Source organism: Vidua chalybeata, chromosome 9 (genome assembly GCF_026979565.1).
Source record: "Vidua chalybeata isolate OUT-0048 chromosome 9, bVidCha1 merged haplotype, whole genome shotgun sequence".
Lineage (NCBI taxonomy): Eukaryota > Metazoa > Chordata > Aves > Passeriformes > Viduidae > Vidua > Vidua chalybeata.
This window is the reverse complement of record NC_071538.1, coordinates 20554903-20567453: the sequence shown is the minus strand read 5'-3', so window position 1 is coordinate 20567453 and position 12551 is coordinate 20554903. Positions and strand designations below refer to the sequence as shown.

General features: G+C 38.7%; 1 long non-coding RNA gene across 1 annotated transcript; it reads right to left on the bottom strand.

The window, feature by feature from the left end:
* Nucleotides 1-3699: 3699 nt before the first annotated feature.
* On the bottom strand, nucleotides 3700-10731 carry LOC128792612 (uncharacterized). The gene is made up of 3 exons (XR_008432470.1): nucleotides 10563-10731; nucleotides 6098-6227; nucleotides 3700-3823 (listed from the first exon to the last, which is right to left on the bottom strand). It is a non-coding gene; the product is annotated as an uncharacterized LOC128792612 (long non-coding RNA).
* Between the last annotated feature and the right edge of the window lie 1820 nt (nucleotides 10732-12551).

Sequence of the window (12551 nt, the reverse complement as noted above, 5' to 3'; positions counted from 1 at the left end):
CTAGATCAGTTGCCTTTCTGCCCCAGTTTTTCCTCGTTTTCCTGCCTTGCATCTTCTTTCTTTGCCTTCAATCTTTTCTATGCTCACAGTCATCTATGGACATTCAGTGCTATGGCTGCAGCAGTGTGACCTGGTCACATCCAAGAAACCCCAGGAGAAGCTCTGCACAGCTACAAACCACAGCATCTCTGGCACAGACAAAAGAGACCACAACAAGGGAGCCCAAGGCCACTGTCTAGGCTAACATAATCTACAGGGTGACATAACCCTCACTATTAAAAGGATCATTGTAAGACCATGGTATAATAAAATGATTTCTCCCATTATAAAGTGATTTCTCCTCTCTTCTTGAGGATGAGAGAAAGAATCAGAAGAACTGCTTAGAAAGTCTTGACCAAATCACTCTGACATATTAATTTATCCCTCTTTGCCCACTTTCCACGCAGCTGTTTGATTTTTGAGTAAGGAATGAAAATGGAGAAACAGGCACTGTTTTACTAAAAGCAGCATCCTTCTGCTAAAGCACGTAGTGTACAGTGGACATTAAGGTATGTCAGAAGCAGTGAACCCAGGCCCAGACACCTTCACATTTTCACATTCACATTTCCTTTCCAACCCTTGGCAGAAGCATGCAGAGTCTTCACTTACCCATTGACATTTCCAACCTACTTGAGGTTGCACCAGTTGCAGTTTTCACAGCTGACGACGGCATCTTCCCACAGCTACTGGTAGTAACAGTATGCCTGCTTTACAAATAAACACAAGGCTACAAAGACCTTTCTGGGTAAGTGAACTGCCTTGTGGTCATCATACAATCCCTCTCAAACAACTGAAGCTGCACCTTAAATACATTAACTGTGCTTGCCCTTGATACCCCCACTGGAGGCTGTCCCAGAGACATTACTGTTCAGTCAGATGCATCCTTCCCATTCCAAGCCTACAATTACCCATTCTTTCTTTAGTCTAAGGCAACAAGACTTAGAATCATATGGCTTATTTTTGCAGGCAGCAATGAAGCAGAGCCGAGCCAGAATCTGTCTCTCAAGATGCAGATGGTTTCAGAGCTTCTTATCATCTGCCTTCACACAGGTTTTCAAGAAAGGCATGTACAACTCTCAAATGTCAGCACACAGGTTCTAAGTCAATGTGCAGCAGTGTGGGGTAGACAATTTCTTTTTACCAATTTCTCTCCATCTACAACTCTCAAAATAGGCACGATGGTCCTTTTCTTTTCCCTGCCCATTAAATGATATATCTTTTACTCTACAGCCTATAAACTGACTCACATTATTCTGAAAAAAAATTGGAAATTCCATTTCTCACTCCTTACAGCTCCTTTCATGGTTATATGTCCATCATAGGCTAAATCTAGCAATTTCCTTCCTCAGAGTTTGAATTCTTCTACCAGAAGTTTTCAAGATGTAATGTACACCTTGAAGTGTGAGAACTGAACGAATGAACTCCAACCATGGAGAACTGTGAGATGATACTTCTAAGACAGGCTAAAAGGCAGGAGTGGAGCCTGCTCCTGGGACAGAAATGGGGAGCAGGAAAAGGAAAGGAATTTCTGGGGAAATATTTCCTTTGGGAAAAACAACCCTGAAAGCTATAACACATTGCAAAGTACTTTTGTCTCCTCTTATTGACTTTTTGTATCCTTCTTATTGAGAGCCCAAAACAGATTGTAAGAAATACAAAGACAGTCAGGCCCAGACTGTGATAGTCTTCATTTAGGAGGAGCTCCCCTGCTGTGAAAAAAAACCAACCTGAGAACTTCCCTGAACTGATGAAGCAGCAAACTCTACACATTGCCAGTGTGGCACCCATGATAAAAAGATTCCACAATATGCCCTTGACAGTCCATTAGCAATATTTGGACTCATTACCAGAGAGACGTATTTCACGTGAAAGAGCCACTTGGGCAGAAGGGGCACTTGAGGTAATTAAGAATCTATTTACATTTTATAGAGCCATTGATGCCCTTATGTCCAAGGAACCCATATTAAAAGTGTGCTCAGGGTATTTTCCTATCAATAAATATTAAAATGGTTAATCTGCACTTGGGCTGCTAGCTGCCTGCCATGGCTGCAAGCTGTTAGGAAGCAGTAAAAAGCAGACAAAAGAATGTGTCAGACCAGAAACCAATCTTTCAATCTATTTCTTTTTTTCTGGGTAAGTTTCCATTTATTATGTGGTATGCTCTCTTACTTTCATGAATGAAATATAGAATATAAAAAATAATTAAAAAGTCTCAAAACTGTAAGAAATAAAATGAGCTCTTGATTTAAATGCACTCAACTAAAAAAAAATTAGCTTGGAGTGATCTTTTATTCATTCAGTTCTCAAACACTTCCCTATCCTTCTGAAATAATCTTTAAGTGCAGAACGGATCCAATCTTATATATCCATTTAAGTTCTGCTGGTGCCTATTCTAACTCTGGGTTGTCTCAGAGTGCTCTTGCTAGACACAACCCAGGAACAATAAACAGCAATCTAAACTCATCACAGAATTACCTGAAGAAATGCAGAAAGTAATAGGAATTAATCAGCTGAACAGGCAGTCTTCCATTGCAACCCTTGTTATTTAGACAAGTGCAGCTAATATACATAATGTAGCCATAAATAATTAAGTAAAATAAATTACAGCCCAACAAAGTCCACATTAAACAAGACAGGCCTCTCTGAAAATCATGCGGGACTTACTATGTGAAGATCAGAGTGAAAAATGAAAGAGCATGGCTCACATGAGCTGTCTGTTGCTCTAATTTTTAAAGATGATACCTAATCATTGTAGAAACTCTTGCCTAAGAGAGCTGGACCATGCTAGAGCTGATCTGAGTCATAAAAGAGCATGAAAATGAAAAATGATGAAGAAATGAGCATATACATTTTGCATCATGCTCTTATTGTCATGACTCGCAAACCCAACAGAAAGAAGAAACTCCACCTAGAGCTGTAAATTCTGGTCAGCTCAATTATTTCACATGTTGCATCCTGACTTAAGTTATTCAGAGCAGAGAAAGGCAGATCCCTGATGCACCCTTCCACAGTGCTGGACAGGGTGAAAATAATAAATTGGTCATTGGGAAACACTGGATAAAAAACAGCATATTTCATATTCTCCTCTCATAGCTGCCTCTTGATGGCAGTAAATGGTTTTGCCATAGCTGTCATAGCTCAGCAGAGAAGTCCTGCAAGCAAAGGAGGGTCTATTTCCACTCCCTGTAACATCACCTTCTTTCCATGGCAGCTGATGTCCCACACCCTCCTGACTCACAAACCGCAACAAACAGCTCTATAATTTGTCCTTTTTTAAAGACTACTGGGAGCCTTTTGCTGAAAACCATCAGGCCACATTGACCTAGACCTATGGGAAGTCAATAGTTAGGAAATCACTCTGTTTTCCCCAGATAATCACACTGGGTCCCAGGAGTGGAGATGTGGCATTTCCAGTACATCAGAGTGCCTTTCAGGAGAATTGCATCAGGTTTTGATGTTGCTGATTGTTTGCTCCTCTCCTAAGCACTTGATAATCTTCAAAAAAAAAAAAAGTGCCTTTTGATGCTCCCACTTCTATTAAAAGAACTCAGCAACATCTCCGTTTCCCGATCCAGAATAGGCTTTGTGGCCAATGGAGTGGAGGAGTCAATGTTAGAGGCCTTCTCTTTTTCCATAGAAAGATCTGATTCTCATGTCCTATAGGTTTGGGCTTTTTAATTTTGATTAGTCTGTTGTAAAGAGTCTGTGGCTTGATCCCCAGAGCTGCAGCTCTTAGTAATGTCCGGGCAAATGTGAGCCTTGATATCTCAGTCTTGAAAAGGACCTGCATGCAGAGAGAAAAGGAATAATGATTAACCAACTGCCTTCTAAATGTAGAAGCTATCGCCCAAAAGCAGAGTTATGGTGCCTGCTTGGACTGCTGCCCAGCTTATTTCCTGGCTGGTTGGAGAGAACAACACAATTTGCACAATGAACATGGTGTTTCGGGAAGATTTTCAGCCCAAGTAAGTGATCTTGCACAAGTAACAAATGTCTGATGGTAATTCAGGACTGAACTGGGCCCTGTAGCTGCAGCCAATGGTGAGAGGCAAGGCAGAGCTAACACACCCCCAGCAAGAAGGTGAAACAACATTTCTGAACACCCATTCAGTTATCCCATTCTGGACAGATGCTGAAAAAAATTTCTTTATGTATCTGTAAGTTTTGCTGGTTAGCAAGGTTGCATGGATGCACAGGAACCTGCCTTTCTCTAGTAAAAATCCTGGCACCTTCCACAGCTCCTGAAGTGCTGCCCACTCTGTGGCAATGGGCAGTAGGAAGCACTCCATATTACACACATATACCATGTGCATCATGAGTCCTGCACTTGGGATTGGATGAGGAGTTTCCCCAAAGTTTAACTGAAGGACCCCTTCAGGACTCTGGACCCACTGCTTGCACAAAGCATGGTTAGATCAATACCCTGTCCAGAGCTTTACAGGTCATGACAGTAGAAATTGAAAATTACTAATAAAAGAACAGTTATTCTGAAGGCTGGAGACTAATTGTTTGTCAAGGGGTAGTAATGAATGGGAGCTGAAGGTATGAAATAAAATGGATCAGATTGGGAGAGGACTAGTGGGTAAGGGAGACATTTTTAGTAGGGGTATCTGGATACAGGAATAACTCTTGCTCTGGATTCTGAAACCCGTTGTTATTCTGGCTAATAATTCATATAATGGCATGAGTGAAGATTCTTACAGAATGCATTTTTCTAAGTATAGTAAAACTGCCAGGCTATCTGCCAGAATTTATTTCTGATTTGTTTTGAGGTTCAAGGAAACCTACCAACCAGATTCAAGACATAGCTCTGTCAAAAGAGATTTACATTACTCATAAGCATTTCAATTATACACATCAGGCAGAGCTGTAAGACCTTATGAGAGGTCTATAAATTGTAAGATATGCATAGATAAATCAGATAATATGTGGCAAACGAGGCGTATAGCAGCAACATTAGCTTACATATCAGAATCTTATGAAGCAGATGCAATTAAGAGACAAGACAAAGAAATAAATATCTTGTGAACCTTTCAAAAGGCCAACCACATTATTTTAATAATGTTTAACAGTAACACTTAATAAAGGGAACATCATGATTGTGTGAACTAAATTTTCAGTCATAATGAATGCTACAAACTTAACCTCCCAAGTTTAAATAGGGTACAATGCCTTGGGAGAGATGCAAGAGAAATTATTTGATAAAGGTGACGGTTTTTCACACCTGAAAATAATGTTTTTCTACCAGGCTCTCTTGATCAACAGTGTGTAGCCACACATTAAAGATAAAATCTCAAGACTTGCAGTGTATACTTGTCACTACTTGCATAACTTAGTAGGGAGAGAGGATCACAGAGATTTTGAACATAATTTCCTACACTACAGGAGATTAAATAGACTACATTTGAAGAAGGCAAGAAGCAACTCCGGCACCTGGATAGCAGAAAGTAAACTTCAACCAGTTTCTCCATCATTTATTCAAGATGTATAGTCTTGTCTCCTACAAAATTTAGGCATAAGCATCCTGTGCTGCAGGGATGTGTATTTGATTTAAACAATTAATTGCACAGGAGTGGATTTCTGTTACGGCTTTCCTGGCACAAACTAAAATCATTACATAAATCAGCTGGAGAGTGGCAATTTTACCTATATAAAGATTGATCGAACATTCACAGCTAGAGTTTGTTCTGTTCCCCATACTCATCAATATAGAAGCAGCTGGGATCTGAAAGCTTTTCTGGGGTAAAGGCAACACTAAAGAGCATGCTGGAAGAAAACAATCACCACATCAGAGATATTCCCCAGATCATTGTTCTGTGCTACAGCTCCTTCTTCATCTATCACACTTTCTCTGATTGCTACTCATTTCCTTATTTAATGAATACAATGCACTTAAAGATGCATTGAGGTTTGGTTTTTTTTTATTTTTTAAATGTATATTTACCACTATATATCCTGAGAGGGAATATTAGCAGCTCTATTAAGTGATGATCTCGTTACCATGATAAATGTGTATTCAGTGATAGATTTAATGTGAAACCCAGTGTACATAACTCACCAACAAAACTAAATCATGTATCATCTATTTGAAAACTGTCACCTTCTTCTAACAGATAGGAAGTATTTTCCCAGTGTCTGGTGCTTATTACATTCTGCTCGTCAGAGGGACTATGACATGCCAGCATTTTCTATAACAAAAGAAAAATATACAGTCATATCCAAAATTTACCCAAAGAGGGAATATATTTGTCTGCTTCAGTGGTCATAAATGAAGACACTCAGATTGAACAAAGCCAAATGATTTGTCACCTTTTAATAATTTAGCCAGTTTATTTTCTTATTACATACATATATTCTCATAATAAAGCCCTGAATCCTATGCTGGTAAGTACAGGGTCAAGGGCACTGGTCCTACTGTAAGTGGCATGTAAGGACTTGTTTTGAACAGTCGGTGGTATTTAGAGATTGTCTGGTTTCTATTCTGAAAAAAGCCCTCTATAATACTGAAGGAATGGACAAGAAGTTTTATCCAGACCGAGAAATTTTCTGTCTGGATTATGTAGAAGAGTTATTTCTGATATGATTCTAGTATTTTCTTTTGTTTTAAGTTGGTTTTGGTTTTTTAAGTTTAGTTTTAAAGCCTGAATTGAAATTGAAAAATTTGTTTTAAGAAAGCTTTTCAACACTGGAATTTTTAGTTCCAAGAACACTGAAACAAAAATATTTTTATTATTACCCTTTCCCAAATTGAATATTCATTCACATTTTTTCCCCCATATGAGATTTTGATTTGGCTGCTATTTTCCAAAGAAATGGTAGGGGGGAAAAAAACTGCCCTGATTTATCATAGACCTCAGCATGTTGTTGGACCCTTTTGCAAAGAGGTTGGCTTCCTTAAAGGAACTGAAACTGAACTGGAATGGAGGATTCTCCTGCCTATTTCCCTAATAAAGCATAGCTGATATATTTACTTTAAGATCTGTATCCCTCTCATAAGGTCATTTAAGCCCTCTGACAAGACTGTTCACGGAAGGTGCAGAAAGAATGAACTCCCAGAGAAGCTCTCCCAGAGTATAGCTTGGTATAGGTGTTTTTCTTTCCTTGCTGAACACCTGCTCATAAACACCACACAGCTCCCCCAGCCACACTACAGCCTGAAACACGAGGAATTCTGGGGAGTAACAAATTATGGAGATGTATTGCATTACTTATACCTGCCATGCCAGTCCCACACCCTAGCCTTTGGCTCCCTCTGCACTGCAGGACACGGTGTTGAACACTCACCCCCTCTCTGGTCCAGCAGCAGTGTGGAAGAAGGGCTGAAAATGGATCTCTACAAGTTATGGATTCAACTTCTTCTGTCCATTGAATTGCTGGTGACATACTGGCCTGTGCATGGAGGGTCTGGGGGTCTTTGGAGAGATGTGTGTGAGGGAGGTAATTGGGCTGGGTGGTGCTTGTGTTCCCAGACAGCAGATAAAAAGCAGATGATTTCCTTCCCAACAACTAGCATTAGGAAGAAGCTCCTTGGCATGCACAAAGGAAAACCCCTGACTCTCGCAGGTTTACTCCTAGTGAACTTAAAAAGGGAGAAAATAATGAGAGATTACAGCATTGTGCTTTTAAATTCAGTCTTCAGTACTTCCTCTCCCAGTGCCTCTATGTGTCAGATCCACTCAGTCCTGCCCAATAAATGTGTTAATAGTGCCTGTCCAAGACAGTCAGTGCTAGATATGTTCCCAATTTAGTCCAAGATTTAGATTACCAGGACATTTAATTTTCTTCTGTAAATGATAGTTAGTTCTTTTGGTCATTTTTAGTTCTTCAAGTGAAAGAAATAATGAGCCTAGGAGTAGGTTCTATGTCTAGTCCTGGAGACTTGACTCCAGCAGAGCTCCTGCTGTCCCCAATGACTGGAGGCTTGCTGTGCATGTTAGACCTTCAGAATCTGGATCAGTACACTCAAGAATGTGCAAAACAATTGCAATGTGGCAATTGATCACACGAGCTGGGTGAGAGGTATTTTCATCATTAAGAAACTGCCCTATTTTAATGCTTGTTGTAAGCACTATCTCAGCATCTGGATAAGACATGTCTGAAAAATATTATTTTCAATCACTGTGAAATACCTCCTTAAAATTCCTTATGTTGGTGATGTGCACCCTCCAGGCACCTTTGAAAATGTTGGGGAGAAATTTGCCTCTATGGAAGTCAGTGAGAGTTTTACTACTAAGCTCAGTAGCACTGCATCCTGCAGCTGTCTACTGACTTCAGTCATTCTGAGTTCTCTGGTTGGCTGGGTTATTTAAAAGGTGTGGGAGGAAAAAGACTGTCTATAACCAATTTTTCCACCAACAAGATCACTACTGACTTATTCTCCATTTAAGCCATGCAAAGGTGTCACAACTCCATAAAAGGCTTGTGTTCATACATTATTCCTAACAGCCTTCATATTATATATTATATAGTATATTATTCATATTATATATTATATAGTATACTATTCATATTTTATATTATATAGTATATTATATACAACAGAGTAAGTTTTTAATTTGCCTTTTCTATGTTATTCTAATTATTTAATTTCATGAAGGGGAAATGGTAAATAAAACAACAGATCTTTTTTATAGGAAGGTGTCTGTAGTAGATTACCCCAACAGTCAAAATCACCACACCTTGTAATGGTAGTACTACTGTGTCTAGGTTATTTGTACTCTATATGTGGTTTACATTTTCTTCTGGCTTCACTGAACATTTCTACAAGATTCATTTTAATACATTGAGAGATGGTTGTTCTGTAAATGTTTATCATTAATGTGCCAAATGCACGAACTATAAAATGATTAAACTAAACAATATTTTGTAGGATGACAAGCCCTGAAATGCTGCCAAATAAGAGACCTAGTGACTGTAAGTCTTTTTGACTCTGTCACACAAAATAATTGGTAAGTGCTATGCCTTCATGCTTGTAGAGGAAATAATATGAGGGGGGAAAAAAACCCAACAGGTACAGGGTCAGTAATAGCAACCTCACAGAAATACTGTAACACTGCTGGCATTAATAATTAAATGTACAAGAAATCTCAATAAATATTAAGTTATATGCTAAAGAAATCTATTCCAATGTCTTTTTGCATGTGTGTGAAGACAAACTGATTTGTATCAGAGAAATGGGGAATCTGTTTTAGTCAATCTTTTTTTCTAGTCAGAGCTGTAGAATTATAAAGCACAAATCTGCTTAAGTTGGTCTTTTTTACATTTATAAAGGGCCACACTTGATTTAGCAATACTATTTTTATGTGTAATGACATGGAATCATTTATTATACATTCTGCTAATCTTCAGACTTAGATTTTGACAGGATTAGGAATTTATACAATATGTAGACTTTAGGATGCACATTAAGACCAAGGCACTTCAATATATTTGGTTTTTTGCAAGCTGAGACTGAGTATATGAAAAAATCATCTTGTGTTTCTTACTCTCTGAACAACAAACCACAGTAATCCTTCTGATGGTAATCATACTATTTTCTGTTTAAGATTACATTTTGTTTGTACATTTATAGTGTCACTTAAAACAAAATCCAGCAGGGTGTTTTTTTTTTAGGTATCTTTTAAGAGAAGTGAATATTTTAAGAAAATGACATAGAAACTGAGTTTTCTAAAAGGTACATACTTCCCAGTATGTATTTTATAAATATTTAAATGAAAGATGATCAGAAATGTATAAATAATTGTGTTAACACTTTAGGAATTGTTACTGTGCTCTGCAGCTCAGTAATAAGTAGATTTCCATACTGAAGGGATTAAAGGACCTAGATTTGGTGAATGCAGAAACTGATTGCTTTTTTCTTTTTCCTATACAGCAAGCTGCATCACTGTTTTGATACACAGACTAGTTAAATATGATATTCCCATCTATAGAAGGTATATAAAGATAATTTGCAAAATTATTTACTTAAAAAATTAATGCAGAAATTTACAACAGATTATTTTCAGTCCTAGAGGAACTTATTATTCATTTGCATGAGAATGGCAATTTAGTGTGGCAATAGAAAGCTTCAACTGCATCCCTGCACTTTATTGCCTTAGGTTTGCAAACTGCTTTAACAGCCATCAGCCAAGAAATGTACATGTCATCTGCAAATCACAAATCACAGATCTTGACTCGAGTGATTGCACAGGGAGAAGTGCTGAAGGGTTCATAGTGGCCAGAACAAGACTTAAAAGTGATGTGAAATAGGGAGCAAAAAGGGCTGCAATTGCCTTGGAGCCTAAAATAGACTGAGCTTCAATGCCATGGAAAAAATCACCAGCTTCTCCATCATTTCTTTAAAGGTCAGAATTTTTGTAGGTGGATTGGGAGCGCAGTGGATTGCAGATGCGTTTAACAGCAGGGTATTTTCCGCTGCCATGACCAGTTAAGGAAGATTTTCAAAAACACATCTGCTGGTAAACAGTTTGGCCCTACTCTGGGTCAGCTGCCTTATCTGTGCTCATTGCTGCATGAATTCTTACCTGGATGAAGTCCCAAACCTCACATCAGTCAAAGTTAGGCTTTCAGTACAGTCCATTACATTTTTTAGAGAGGTAACTCCATGGCTTTCGGTTGGTTTTATGATGCAGGTCTGCTTCTTCACAAATGTATGAAGCAACTGGCAGGAGAGACAAAGCCTGTTCCTTCCCACTTCCTGTTTGCATTTCACTCATCAGCAGGCAGAGCACATCATGAAAGAATAAATGAAGGGAAAACAGATGACTTAAAGAGTAACAAGGACAAAGAGAGAGAATTTCTCTGTGCTGCAAAATGAGGCTGAATTCCAATATCATTTTGCATCATTTCAGACAACTAATATTATTCAGAAATTGATTTAAGAGGAATTCAAACACAAATTGCCTTCAAACTGATGTGGAAGGCAGTAAATCTATTTTCCTTTTCAATCTCTCCCACTCTGCAGGTGACTAAATGCCCTCGGTTTAAGATTTCTCTTTCTCCAGTCTGTTGTAACAGAATCTGAAATTCTGTTTGTAACTGGAGAGGTTAAAAATGATCCTCCTTATTAAATGGATGAACCAAAATGCAATTAAATAAACAAAGATCTTTGCAGGTTCTGTTTTATGCTGGAGAGTGTCTACACTTTACACATATTTGTATGATACTTAAATATCTCTAAGTAATTTAACTTTTCTAAATGTTTATTAGTCCATGGTGAGTGCACTGGATCCTCTTCTGGGATCAAGATATGAATTTATAAGAAGTGTAAAGTATTTAGATCGTTTCAAACATATTTCAGAGCACTTGTAACATCTGGGGAATGGTTTCTACTTGGCTATTCTACTGTTAACTTCAGAGAGAAATGTAGGCAGTTTAACCAGCTGAGATTCTGTGTACCACTGATAGCTGAGCCTGTTGCCTAATGGTTATTACGAAGAGGGTGTTGTTTCCTTGGAGTGCCTTCCCTCCCAGCTCGACCTCTGACAGCCAAATAACACTAGACAGAAATGAGCTTCTACATTTCTGTAAAATAAAATCTCCACCGAAAGTACATGCCATGGGAAGAATTGAAAATTCTTCCTGACATACTTTCCTGTGAACTGAGACATTGGAAGAGCCTCAGAAAGCAAAATTAACTAGGCAGTGAAAACATAACAGCACTCTTAATGAAATCCTCTGCCTTGGTCATGAAAAGACATTTTGCTGGGGCAGCCTACATCGATGCAATCACTACATCTGACTCAAGAGGCTTGCAGTTATGTCTTCCAAAATAGCTCTCATAGTGCACCTGAAAGATTTGTCTGCACATTTATTATTCGAAGGTTATGCTGTTCACACCTTGGACTTGAATTTTCAGTTAAAAAAGAGCAATGCCATATTTTTGTTCAGTTTTTATCTCACCTTGTGTTCACCTCCAGTGGCAAGTGCTTTTTCTACTACAGCCCATCACGAGGTGGCTTGTAACACCAATCACAGTCAACGGGTATCTCAGAGGACCAAGCATTAGTTTTTAACATAACCAGGAAGCACTGGAGTAACAGTAGAGGAAAGGGAGAATGTGAAGAAACCAGAGCCCACAGCCACTGGTAGTTCAGCATTTAATAGGAAACTCTATTGCAACTGCCTGAAGCCCTTGTCTCTATGGCATAGCCCAGTTCTGCAGCTAAACGAGACTTTTCAAGTTCCCTGCCAGTTTTAAGTGTCCTGCATTTTTTAACAGATGCTGCTGCCACACTGAGGAAGAGCTGTGATTGTACATTATTATGTTCCCTCCTTTGTTTTCACTTACTCAACCTAAAGAGGTTTTATTCCTCTTTTTTAAAGTCCTCTGATCTTCTGTCTTCTTAACAGAACAATACAAAATTTTGTTGTTTCTGCTTTAGCACTAAAGCTATTTGTGAGGGTCATAAACCCATAAGCCAAGGATGACTTTGCCACCTCACTCTTGCTAAGGCAAATCTCCTTTGCTTTGTCTGGGCATACTCAACAGCTCTTCTCCACTGAGCTGTCAT